This window comes from Neolamprologus brichardi, chromosome 20 (genome assembly GCF_056152115.1).
Source record: "Neolamprologus brichardi isolate AB-2024 chromosome 20, ASM5615211v1, whole genome shotgun sequence".
NCBI classification, from domain to species: Eukaryota; Metazoa; Chordata; class Actinopteri; order Cichliformes; family Cichlidae; genus Neolamprologus; species Neolamprologus brichardi.
Window position 1 is genome coordinate 30,949,611 of NC_142123.1, and position 14,248 is coordinate 30,963,858.

Here is a 14,248-nt window from a genome sequence, read left to right on the forward strand (position 1 = left end):
AAACATTGGACTATTTTAAAGTGGCCTTCTATGAGCCCTGACCTCAATCCTAATGAGCATCTTTGGAAGGAACTGAAACATGCAGTCTTGAAAAGGCACCCTTCAAACCAGATACAACTGGAGCAGTTTGCTCATGAGGAGTGGGCCAAAATACCTGCTGAGAGGTGCAGAAGTCTCACTGACAGTTGCAGGAATTGTTTGATTGCAGTGATTGCCTCAAAAGGTTGTACAACAAAATATTAAGTTGTGGGTACCATCATTTTTGTCCAGGCCTGTTTAATGCATTTATTTTTTTTAAATAATTCAGTTGAAGCATGGTTGAAAAGCAATGTCTGACTTTCACTGGGTAAGATTTATAGAATTTTTATTTATTATTACTTTTGTCAGATTAAAGTTATTTCTGTTACCATTGTGAGTTTTTCTTTCATTGACTGAAGGGTACCAACAATTTTGTCCATGTCTGAAACTAAATGAGAACAAATGCTTTTCTTTGTTCTCAGACTCAGACACTTTTCTTTCCAAGCTCCTTAGACTACAATGACCTGGGTTACTGAGAACCTTCACAGACATAAATGAGAACAAATGTGTTTTGTGACTGTACGCTTGTAACAAAGTGCCTAGAGATGCAATTAAAATTGATTCTTCACTAGGTTAATCGTTATGTAGAGACACAACAGCAGTTCATCCCTTGACTTAGTAGCATTTTTATGCTTAAATAATTTATAGATGAGTGCTAAGTGGCTTAACTAACACAAATATCTGACTACTTTGCTTAATAAAACTGTGAATATAACAAGAGTTGTATGTTATCCATGTAATATCCTTTGAGTCTGTTTTTTTTTTTTTTGTCATGCTGACAGTGTTTTGATTGTGTATACCGTCTAGATGTACAAGTGTTTTTGAAAGTGACTGGCACCTACGTGTGTGACTTTACTGCATTTTCTTATCTTTATCTACAATAAATTACACAAAATATAAAAATGAAATAAAAAAAAGCAGTTGAAACTGTTTGATTCTCAAGATATGTTTTTATTTGTGTTGTTAAATACCCCAATTCTTTGATCTCTGGGCTGAAGGAAGAAAAAAACTCTGTGTTTAATGCTCAATCAACAATCTCTTTATTCCATACAACACTTTGAGCATTAAGTCAGGAAGGGAGATTTTCACAGGAGGGTGTCTGGCAAAATCTGGAAGTGTCTAACCGTCTCTCACATTCTTATAGCTTCAGCCCCCCTCCAAAGTCATAAAACCTAAACATCCACATTCTTTCTCTCTCTCAGTGAGACAAAGTTACAACCTTGGCTTCCTGTTTGGTATGTTTTGTTTTGGAGAATTTTATGCTTGGTGTCAAATTTTAGGAAATTGACCATAAGTGAAATTTATGGTGTTATCACCCCCATCGGGGCTTACCTTTCCCACTTTTCGGTGATATTCCTCCCTCAAACATTTGCAGTTACCCTCCTTTGGCAGTGGAAAACTGATGGTGTGGTCAAGTGGGTGCTATAAAAAACAAAAGCTCAGGAGAGAACAGTTATCAGTCATGTACTTCATGCAAAATTTACATATATTTTAATTCATATTGGTCCTCTGAGTGTAATGGCACATTTAAATTTGAACTTATCAAAGTTAAACAGGTTTTCTTTCTTTACTTTGCTTTTGTTATTTTGCAGTAGCACGTCCTAGCACATGCCCCTGTCGGTCGTATTCTACTTTTTAATGATTGACTATTTTAAGAGGGGACCTAAATCCCGTTTATTATCTTTCACTCAATCATGTGGATTGAGAGAGTTTTTGTTCTTCTGATGCCGGCCGGCTCGCTGGCCAGACCCGCAGAAGTACCAGCTGAAATTTGGAGAAAAACACATCGGGGATGCAGAGGTCAAGGACAGAAGAGAAGAAAGAAGGAGACGGTGAGACAGTGGAGGCTCGAAGCGAGGAGGAGGTATAAACCATGTCTGCCGTCTATCGTAATGGGAAATGTGCGATTGTTATCGAATAAAATCGACGAGCTCTCAGCACTGGTACGGAGTCAGAGGGAATACCGAGAGTGTAGCCTGATGTGTTTCACTGAATCATGGATGCACCAGGACATTCCCGATGTTAGTAGTATAATTCAGTTGTTTCTGTCCTGGACACAGTTTCCATTTCATCATCGTGTTCTTGTCCTTTTGTGCAATTAAAAAAATGAAAGAATGAAAGACAGAAATAGTGTGTTCATATTTCTGCTCCTGGAAAATTGTAAACTGCTTCACCATTTCCCATCTCTCAGCACATGAACTTAAATCAGCCGATTGCTTCATAAGTGTGCAAGAAGAAAACAAAACGAATGATTTGTTTGATGTTTTTTTCTATCTACCTGGTCTGATAATGGAAGATTATATTTAAATGAAAGTAATAAAATAGTTATAACTGTAAAGTAATTAAAACTGTTTTTACAATAGTAATGTATTACATTACTGTGTTACTGAAAAATGTAATGTGATTACAGTAATGTGTTACTTTATAACTTTATACAGTTGACTGGAATATTTAGTGTTGAGCAAATTTCTTTCATATTCTTTTACAAAGGATTGTAGAAACATTGTGGAAGCCTAGATGTTTGGTTTTATACACCTGAATTCAATCATCTGGATGGGTGAGTGAATACTTTTGTAAATATGCTGTATTTATTGTGGAAGAAGCAAAGCTCAGTACACTGTTTTGTGACCTAGGGAAGAACAAGATTGCTGTGTCGTCTCCCCCCACTCTACATCGTAGCTAAAAAATGGTAAAAGGTCTTAGTGTTCAGCTTATTTCACTACTTGGTAGTAGTAAAATATATTTTTTTACAGTGAGAAATAATACTAATTCAATACGGGGATGCGGGAGCCTGCTGACAGAGACACTGGACCATTCTATGGGCAGGGAGAGTGAGAAGAGGTTATAATAAATGGGTAACGATGAGAGGAAGACCATAACGCAAAGAATAAAATTGGACAGCTTACTTGTCACACGTTTACTGAGGACTTGGACGGGGTGGAGCTAGTGGCTGAGGCTGGGGTGGTGTGGGTCAATGACAAGGAAGGAAGTATGGTAAGGGAAGATGGCGAGCATGGAAGAGGTCTTTAGGCTGTGGACGGCTGGATTGACTGTGAAGCAAGTTGGCATTGAATCCTATAAATACTTTGTTGCAGAATTTACACACAAAGAACGACTGACTCGTTACGACTTTTGGCTGAGAAAATACTCCAACACCGGACGTCTGCAATGCCGCTCCTTAAATAGCTGCCTGATGCTCCACGTGTGTGAAGTCAAAGTCAAAGTAAACTTTATTGTCATCTCTGCTATATACAGTACAGTGTATAGAGAGACGAGACAATGAGGCTCCAGTTCGATTCAGTGCAAAAGAACAACAACAAATAAGTAAGAATAAATATAGATACACTTTGAGGTAAAAAGGGTTAATAACAGTAAAATTTACAATTTAAAAATTGAGATTTAAAGTGACTTTGAAGTGGTTTAAATTACCCATGTAGCAGCTTTACAGATTGCAGTGTGAAATAGAGTAACCATCATGAGCAGGATTCCTGAGAGTAGGATTGTCCATAGAGCAGCATCTATATTTACAAAGGCAGTGATATGTGGAGTCCAATAGAGTCAGTTAGTGGTTTGTGTGGGTGTGTCAGGGAGACCCAAGGCTCACAGCCCCACCCGCCTGCTCCAAAGGGGAGCGACATTAAAAAAAAAAGATGAAATGAAAGTTATGACAACATCGGAGAGAGAAACATTTTCAACATTACCTGGATGTTGTTATATTGCTTTCTAGCACAATAAAGGTTGCCTTCAGAGAATCGTTTTATTGTCTTTAGCGTTAGAACAAGTTTTTTAGACAGTAGAAATGGAAATAAGTGTTTAGGTGTTATTACAGTTAGAGAAGGTGGTAATCTACACTGTCACAAAAGGCAATAAATGAATAACAATTGTGATTACATGAACTCCATAAAGTGTACAATTGTATGTGTGTGTTGGGGGGGGCGGGGGGGGGGGGGGGTATGGGTGTGATTTCTTTGAAGAAAGGACCTTATCTTAAAAGAGAAGTGACAAATTAAACCGTCAGATTAACCATAGGTATGAAAGTCTGTCATGCTTTGGTGTCCTTCATCTTCCTTGGTGAATAAATTCTCACATTTCTTTTCTTGTTCTTAGTATTGGGGTTTTTTTTGGTTTCTTTTTTATTTCTAGTTGATCACTAAGTTTGAGTTTTTTGTTGAGCAGTTGTACTAATAAACTGTTTCATTGTTTCCTTATTTTTTATCAGTCCTTTATATGTTCTGGGTTTCTGTGGTTAAACACAGTTGGAAATGAGTCACTTAACTGCTCCTTCCATAATTCTTCTTCTGCCCCACAACAATCTGGAAATATTAAATATTTAGGTATTAATGTCTCTCCTAAGCTTTCAGACTTAACTAAATTAAACCACATCCCACTTCTAAAGAAAGTAGAAGGCGATCTGACTAGATGGAAATCTCTACCCATATCACTGATGGCAAGGGTCGCCACTATAAAAATGATGACCTTGCCAAAAATAAATTACTTATTTTTAATGATCCCGAACAAACCATCACAAGATTGGTTCAGATCTCTGGATTCGTATATTTCTAAATTCCTTTGGAAAGATAAACCCCTGCGTATCAGCTTAGAAACGCTTCAAAGAACCAAGGATAAAGGAGGATTAGATCGGTCTAATTTTCAACAATATTTCTTAGCCAACAGGCTTCAGTACATCTCAGGATGGTTAAAACGTACCTTCTTAGATGAGCCCTGGCTAGATGTTGAACAGGCACTATGCAATGATCTAGGGATTTCAGACCTATCATTTATCAGCTCAAACATCAAAAGACATGAATGCTTTAAAAGCATCAACATCAGCTCTTCTCTGACAGCATGGTGGGAGTTTCTAAAAATAACGGAGTCTTCATTAATCCCATGCAGACGTACACCTATCTGGAATAACCCTGAAATATTACAAAACAATAATATGATTATTGGCAGGTAGCTCGATGCCCTCCTGGGTTTTAAATGCACCTTAGAACACACATGCATCAACACTACATATGAGCGGGCAGAGGGAGGTTTGGAGTCTTCTCACACCCCCATTCTCTGCAGCCTGTTGGAGCAGGGGGGCTTGGAGGAGAAGTTGGCCGTCCGATTGGGGTCTGGAATGTGGGGCCTCCCTGCTGCTGCCGAGCCGGGGCACTCTTCTTCTCTCCACCCCAGGGAAAAGGGTAACACTACCTGGGTCTTGGTGCAGTTTCCCCCTCCGGGGGCAAGGGTACCTAGACCTGGTTCTTAGAGTACGCTTGGGGATTGTGATTGTGGGGTCGGTGCATTGGTGGTTCTTGTTGTCCGGGACTTGGCGCTCAGGTATGTACCAGCTCACTCCCGGTGACTACTTGGCGGGGCCTGGCGCCTGTTGCTCGGTCAGGCCTCCTCCAGGGTAAAGGGGGCCCTCGGGCCTCCAGCCCCTGGGCCTGCGGCTCAGTACACTCTGGCACAGCTGGCTGCCGGCAGAGCCGGCGGGCACGCCACTGCAGCCCCCTCTGGCTTCTGCTCCGTGGCTACTGGGTGACCCCTCATCTGGGGCTCTCCTCAGCTCTTCCCAGGAGGGTGGCACGGATGCCCCTCCGGTGGTCCTCCTTGGGCTCTCGCACTCTGGGGCCACTGGATGTCTGGAGCCTGGATCTCCTCCATGCCTGCTTCATGCTCTGGGGGACAGGGCTATGGCTCTCTACATCCTCTGGCAGACCATTACATGGGGAAACCTTTTGAATACAAGCGCGCTGATCCACACAGGTATGCACACGGGTGTTCACTGTTCATAGACATAAACTACACCTTTATTGGCTGCTATTTCCAAGCACATTGTGTGCTGTTGGTCCTGCTTGCTACACAACAACATTCAATATTTAGTATTTACTGCTGTTTACACTTAGCTAGATTAACGTGATGGTGTTGTGTTTAGTATGTTGCTCTGGTTTTTTTTGCTTGTTTTCACTTCTTTTTCTCTCAACAGGTGATCCAGGAGATTTTTTTTCTCTTCTTTCTCTTTTTGGTAAATGGTAAATGGCCTGCATTTGTATAGCGCTTTAATCAGTCCCTAAGGACCCCAAAGCGCTTTACACTACATTCAGTCATTCACCCATTCACACACACATTCACACACTGGCAATGGCAAGCTACGTTGTAGCCACAGCTACAATAAAATACAGTAAAATCCATAATAGGTCAAAGTATAGTAAGTAATAGATAGAAGTACTGAATTATCAGGGACCTATCAGAAAAACATACATTATATTCAGGGGTGCATATAAGTGGTCCGCAGGTGCGCATTCGCTGTCAAAATAATAGATGCGCACCACATAAGAAGTTGCAACGCGTGTTTGCGTAAATATAAAAGGCACTGTTTTTGTCCGCTAGAGTGGGATTTTCATGGCATATTCTGCACCACATCTCTGTGCGTTCATCATTTGTTTGAAGCCAGCTCACCTCTAGCAACCACTTTTCCGAGAAAAGGCACTTCTTTTACGGTTCAGACTCCTTCTGACATTTCTTTGGAGGTGGAGGAACACCAAAGTAATTGCTTAAAGGAGCTTCTTCTACATCTTTAAGAGTTCTAAACAAATGTCTGTCCTCTTCCAGAAAATCTTATGTACGCAAACGCTACTTCTTATCTGGTGCGCGCCTTTTATTTTGACAGCGAATGCGCATCTGCGGACCACTTATGTGCACCCCTGATTATATTCTAGGACTTTAACATGATTTAATCTAGTAAATAGGTGATTTAAATGATTTTAACTTGTGATTATCATTTTGTATTTAATTGCATTTATTTGTCTGTGAAGGTTCTCAGTCATCCAGGTCATCGTAGTCAAAGGAGCTTGCAAAGAAAAGCGTCTGGACTTCTTTAAAGAGTAAAGAAAGAAGAAAGTCCAGTCTTAAAGAAGTCCAGACGCTTTTCTTTGCAAGCTCCTTTGACAATTGCATTTATTATTTTTCAGTCATCACATGCACATTGCATTATTTGTGTGCAACTTTACTGTTATATGAGTTAACTTTTAGGATAGAGGACTTAAATTTGTTCTGTTAAGCGCCAGCTGGGATGCCGCCTCATTTGGTTCTGATTCCAGTTGATAGGATCACCATCTTATTCATCTTACTGGTGGAGGAGAGGAGGTCGGAGAAATCCAAAGGTAAGCTGAAAGTAAACACGCACCATGTTATTGTGTTTTAATCACTTCAAAGGACATTAAATTGAATTGTGTTTCCTAGAGATTATCCCCAACTTTAAACCCCCTTAGCTTATGTTTTTCTAGTAAAATTTAGCAATAGACAACATACACCCAGATGTGGAAGTTGGACTATAAAATTTCAAGAATTAAGTCAAGTGTGACTGCATTGCATTGCAATGAACGCAACTGTAAGGACCAGGTTACGCTTCCCCATTTGTAACCACAGCACCAGATGTTAGTTTGTGACTCAGAACACTGACTGGTTATAGCTATTGATGAGGATGAGGTTCCTGGTATACAATAAAGTACAGCACTGCATGTTGAGTGTTTGTTTTTTTTATTGATTTTTATTGATATTTTATTGACAGTTGCAGCAGCTTTTCAGCTGCTTGCCTCATCAGATCAGGGTCAGCCTCCCCTGACCCCAAACCCCGAACCCACTGCTCCACCTCTGTCCTGCAGCTGAGCTGCAAACCACAACCTGCCAAAGTAGCATTTTCTTTTCCAGTCATAATTCTTTCAATTCCTGAAATGTAGTTTCTTTACTGGAACATACACACACCAGAGCTCAACGGGGGAAAAAAATGCTGAATATCTGTACTGTTGTGGATTGGGTAATAGGAATAAAATGTTGCCACACCATTTCATGGAAATGAAACTCAGAAATAAAAAGCAAAAAAATAAGTAAAAAATTTGGCAGGTTATTCCATTCTGCTGAAATTTCTTTGCAGCATTACAAATTGTAGCAGTTTTTATGGCCCCCATCGGCTTGCACGCATAACTGCATGTCAGGGCATGCTTTTAATGAGACAATGAATGATGTCCTATAGAATGTCCTCCCAGATGTGGACCAAGGCATCCTGATACCTAATGGCAGAAAGGATAGGCTTACCAAGCCTTTAGTGTTATGTGCTTTCCTCCATGGATAGGCCTCCTCAGACCATCACTGACCCACCACCAAACAGGTCATTTTGAATGATGTTACAGGCAGATGTCTATGGCTTCTTCAGACCCTTTTACATTTGTCACATGTGACCAGGGTGAACCCACTCTCATAGTTGGAATGGATATTCCAATTCCAGTACTGTAAATGCAAATCAGGTTCCACAGAACACAGGGCCCACAAGAGGACACTGGACCGTCAGACCACCCTTGTGAAGTCCATTTCTGATTGTTTAATTAGAGACATTCACACCAGTGGCTGCTGGAGTTAATTTTTTAAGGCTCTGACATTGCTCATCCTGTTCCTCCATCAGCAGGATGGGTTAAGGAACTTCTATGGCTCTGTCGAGCTCAGAGAATTGTATTAGTCAAACAGCTAACAGATCATCTGCAGAGGAATGGCTTATTTGAAGAGTTTCAGTCAGGTTTCAGAGCTCATCGCAGTACACAAACAGCTTTAGCGAAGTTCTCTGTGCGTTCTTCCACGCACAGAGATGCCTTATCTCTGTCATCTCTGTGAGTGTCCTGCTAGACCTCAAGCGCAGCTTTTGAAACTGTTGACCATAATGTTCTATTAGAACAGAGTGCCATCTAAAATTTCCTCAGAAGTCAATGTGCCATATGATCGCATTAGCAATAAATGTAATAACGCTTTATATTAACAGTTACACACTATATAGAACAACTTTATAGAATTATATTTGTTTGCAGATGTTGGCAGCTATCAGCGAATAGTTATCATCTATTTTGAAACAAAAAAAGACACTTTTTATCCATAACAAGAACTCCATAACAGCAAATGAACCATACAACAAAAAATGGATTTATTTGTTGCTGTTACGCCCCTGGGCCTTGGAGCGAGTGAGACTACCCTTTTGTTTATGCAAATCTAAGTGTGCCAGGACTCGTGGATGACTGGCTGCTGGGAGTCCTGTGCCAGCCTTCTTTTATGCAGATCACAGTGTGCCAGACCTCGCGGACGATTGACTGCCTGGAGATCCCATGACCACTCCATGACCAATTGACTGGCTGATTGTCTGCACCTGGGAGTATAAAAGGCTGAAGATCCTTCACACTATAGGGAACTGCTGCTCTGAATTTAACATGCAGTGGCCGCCTCGTCTGCTTTGCATGTGAAGCTTGTTTGTTAAACCTGCTTGCTGTGTTGCTCTTTGTTTAAACCTGGTATACAGCTGAACTTAGTTTCATTAGTTTTGTGATGCTGGCTTGCCTTAGTTAACCCTTAGCTTTTACTCTTGCCTGTTCTTTTCATTGTGTATTAATTGTTTCCCCAGTGGTCTGTTGAACAGCCCCGTCAGTTTTTAGTTTAATGTTTGTAATAAAACCCCTTCAGATTTCGTGAGAGGGCTTGTGTATGTTTCTCCCCTCCTGTCGCCTAGCAGAGGGGGTCGTAACAGTTGCTTAGTCAACTTTAACTATAACTAGTGAGGTCTGTAGTTCTTCTAAATCAGAGGATTTTCTATGAACTTTAGTGTTGTTTTTCTGGTAAAAAAGGAACTGGTTAATCGAATTCAGACATGCAGTCAAGCATCAGGCCACGTCTTGTCTGAGCCACATTTGTTAACACTGCATTACCACACTGACTCTAAAGAGGAAGACTAATTGATGATCGGTGGAAACTGAACTGTATGGGAGAGTCTGGTGTTGCTCAAGACACGTTCAGTATGTACAACCTACTGGACTCTGATGTTCCTTTAACTGAAAAGTATCATTCAGGTTGCCTGACTAAAACCTGTGAAAGATCTTTTAGTGCCTTATGTTGGCTCCATAGATGGTTCAGAAGGATCTGAGCCTTCACCTGACACATGTGAAGTACCTGATTCTAGAAACCGATCCCCGTTTCCTGAAAATACATATTTTTTAGCATGTAGAAATTATACCTGACCCAATACCTCAATGAATAATAATTCAGCCATTTAAAAAGAGGAATCTAACGTAAGAACAAACTCAGACCTTCTCAAAAGTCTAAACTGTTTTTCTTTTTCATGCACCTGCAGCGGCCAAGTTACAATACTTGCTTCTAGAATGACTTTGACTACTGCTGGGTCCCATGGCAAAGCATGACACGATGATGAAAAAGTAATACATGTGAAAAGTAACAAAGTACAGATACTTCATCAGTTCCCACAGTAACAGGTATCTTTTGCGAAGTATTTATTTTTCTAACAACTTTTACTCTTGACATTGTTAAGAAAACTCTGTACTTTCTACTCCTTACATTTTCAAACAGACTTGTTACTTTAGCTTAAATGGTATCATTAATAGATTTTATACTCAGGGGGTTAAAGTGGGAAAGCTTGGCACAACACTGCAACGAGTGCAGATCTCCATAACTTGTAGCAGCTGTAGTTCTGCATGCAGCAACAGAAGAAGAGTGAGCATAAAGGAAGTAATATTGTTTAACTGTCGGATATTTTCAAATACAACATAGCTCAACAAACATCAGCAAACACATAAACTTTTTGTGTGCATTTGTTGCACAGTGTGTTGCTTGCTAGAGGTATAGCTACTGTATTTCACAGGGGAGATAATTGATTACCAGATAACTTTAGTCAGAGATAAAGATGCAAGAAAGGCAGGCGAGGAAGAAGAGAGGTTATATTTAAACATAAGTGCTGTTCAGTGAGACTTGATGAATTGCATATTTAGTTGCATATTTAGTTGCATGAAAATGCTAATTTTGTGCAGGGTAAAGAGGTCAGCTTACAGTACTGTGGTGAATTCACAGTAAAAGAGGATTGTATTGGACTGGTGCACAGTGGCTGTGCTGCTCATGGTCAGTGTTTTGTTACATCAAGTGTAGCAGATATGAATTTGCATGTAAGCAGATGATGCCTATTCACTGAGTTCAATCTTTATAAAGACAATACATATTATACTGTTAGTGTAGGAAATGGAATTTAGCTCAGATACCTGTGAAAACATCTGCTGACATTTTGTTGAATTCAGTTGTTAAAAACTTTGTACACAAAGTAAATCTATGGGAGTTCACATCACAAATTAATTTGAGTTGTGATTCTTTTCTCCAAGCTCAGCCAGACATCCGATCATAGCATTGATTTCGAGTGTGCCTATTCAGGTTGTTCATTTTCTCTTGTCCAACAGAGTAGGCAATGTTTCTTCTTCCCCTGAAACACTTGTAATAATAACTATCATCACATTATCATTATACGAATTATCATCTGGCTTTTTTGTCTCTTTAAGTTCCTTGCAGGCTTTAGTGCCTTTCAGATTTCCATTTGGTTTTTTTATTTTTTTCCCACACAATGCTTTCATCAATATTTGTTTCAGTTATAACAAATAAATAAATAAAAATCATAATAAAAGAGCACACTACACATTTCAAAGTCAAGTATTGAGTAGTCAAAGAGCCAGATACAAATACTGTAGTTGTTTAAACTGAAAACAAAAACAAAAAAGTTATAAGAAATTCATTAATGGTGCTATTGTGTCTCTGTTTCTGTGTAAATCAGCGCCCCTCTGAGCCTGGCTGCTGTGGTCAGCTTGAAATCCAGTAATTTTTTCACTGGTGCATAAAAGTGTAATGCCTTAATACCTAGTGCAGGGGTGTCTAACTCCAGGCCTCAAGGGCCGGTGTCCTGCAGGTTTTAGATCGCACCCCGGGTCAACACACCTGAATCAAATGATTAGTTCATTACCAGGCTTCTGGAGAACTTCAAGACATGTTGAGGAGGTCATTTAGCCACTCAAATTAGCCGTGTTGGATCAAAGACACATCTAAAACCTGCAGGAGACTGGCCCTTGAGGCCTGGAGCCGAACACCTCTGGCGCTAGTGTGTCATATTTGATACGTGTTTTTGTCAGTTTTTCAGACTTCAGCATCATCAGTGGGATCCCCTCCCCTCCAAAAAAAATAAAAAAATAAGTAAATTGCACAATACAGTTTGTAAGTACCTTGATCTAGTGGGTTAATATGCACATTCAGCCCGTCCTCTCCCACAGCAAGGCACATATCTACCTGCTTCTTTACACATAATATTATGCAAAATGAATTACAGAGGAAGAAGAGAGAGAATAATGTTTAGTATCTGTCATCTCATTGCATTAGTTTTATTGTTGCTGTTCACACTTATCAACTTTGATTCAATCAAAAAAACAGATCAGCTAAATTTACCATGCAATACACACAGCAGTAGTCAAAGTTCACATCTATTCCATAGATGAAAGTAAAAAGTGGAAGTGAAAGTGTTTAATAGTTGCACAGTATGAATGTGAAATGTGATAATGTTGCTCTGTGTATTATGAATGTGTAAAACAGCAATTATTTACAAACGCAGTCAAAGTCTCTCGCTGTCTTGATGACAGCTTTTTGCTGATCATGTTAACCATTATTATTGCCAGAAATAGTACCCGCATCAGTATGTGTCCTCTATAGAGTGATCAGTGGGCTCAAATGTGACAAATTTCTTATGAGAAATGGCAAACAACATTTCTCTAGAAACTTGTAAAACCAAACAGCATGTATGCTCTCTATAGTTCGATCACTTCAAAACTCAATTTTTGTTAATGACAACTGTGTCATTAGGTTTCTACAACATATCACTGCTACCGTATTTTCTGCACTATAAGGCGCACTTAAAATCCTGTGATTTTAATTTTCAACAGTGTATCTTATAATCCAGTGTGCATAATGTATGGATTCTGATTGTGCTTACTGACCTCAAACCAATTTTATTTGGTACACGGCGCTCAAAAATCTGTCAAAAATTATTTAGTACAGCTTTTAAAGCTATGAAGACTGCTTGATGGATGATAGTAGCTTGTAAATTTGTTGGAAACAACATTTATGAGAGATGTACTTTGCTAGGCTCACATTACAAAATGATGTAGAATGTAAAGTTTTTAACATAACATGTGTCATGGTCTTGGGTATTTGACCCAGTATTTTGTATTTCTTCTTTATCTTTAATTGTATTCCATTTGATTCTTAGTTTATTTGCTGTTTAGTGTTCACCTTGATGTATTTCCTTTCTATTTATTTCCCAGTTACAGGCACAGTTTGATGCTCTGAGTTTAGTCTTTAGGTTTAACCCTTTAAAACCTACCATAGAACCAAGTCCGCCAGAGCTTATATTATATTTTTACATGCTGTGGAGCCATTTTTGGGAGCATTTCAAGTTGATATACATCAATACAACCATTACAGCCTAAATTTTAATAATATCTATGCATTAAGTGCATAGTAATTACATAAATTGCAAAAAAGTGCAATAAACTACAAAAAAATTGAAAATCGTTTTTGTTTTTTTAACATATATTTCTAGTTAGAGAAATTTAAGAGGCTTATCCCTCAAAACTGTAAATACAAAAAAGTTCCACAAAATAGTTTCCCAGCACAGGAAATTTATTTTGAGTGTCTTCATAGTTTTATTTTTGAAATACACCAATTTTTATACACGGCAGGAAAAACGAAAATAAATATTATACTGCAAATTCGCAAAAAAGCAGCATATGCATCAAAATAAACTATTTCCAGCAGTGCAATATGAGTCCTAAGCATCCCAGAAACAACACAGAAAGTCATAAAGTCAAACATAACTTTTAAAAACACCAGTATAGGCTCTTAAGGCCCTGATGGTAAAAAAAAACTACATTTCCGCGAAAATGACGTCACTTCCGGTTTCGGGCAGGTCATGGCGGACATGCGATAGTTCGCGCTGACGTCTATTCCAACATAGGAAGTGTTACAAACAGCTGATCGGATTGGCAAAGCGTGTTTCTGGAATATTATGTTTTTGTTGCTGCAAGTGCTTTTTATGCAGTTTTTGCAAAGCTACATGTGGAAGGAAACCGTGACCTAGCACAAGCTGATGGCATAAGATGTAAGTACAACTCCTCCAGTTTCATATGCAAAAAAAATTATTGCGCTAGCTCACGTGGTTGCAGAGCTACCGGGATTTAAAAGTAGTTGCGCAAAACGGAGCGTGCCCGGTTTTAAAGGGTTAATAATTATAGTTATCTACTTCGACTTTCTACTCTCAGCTTCCCTTGTTCTT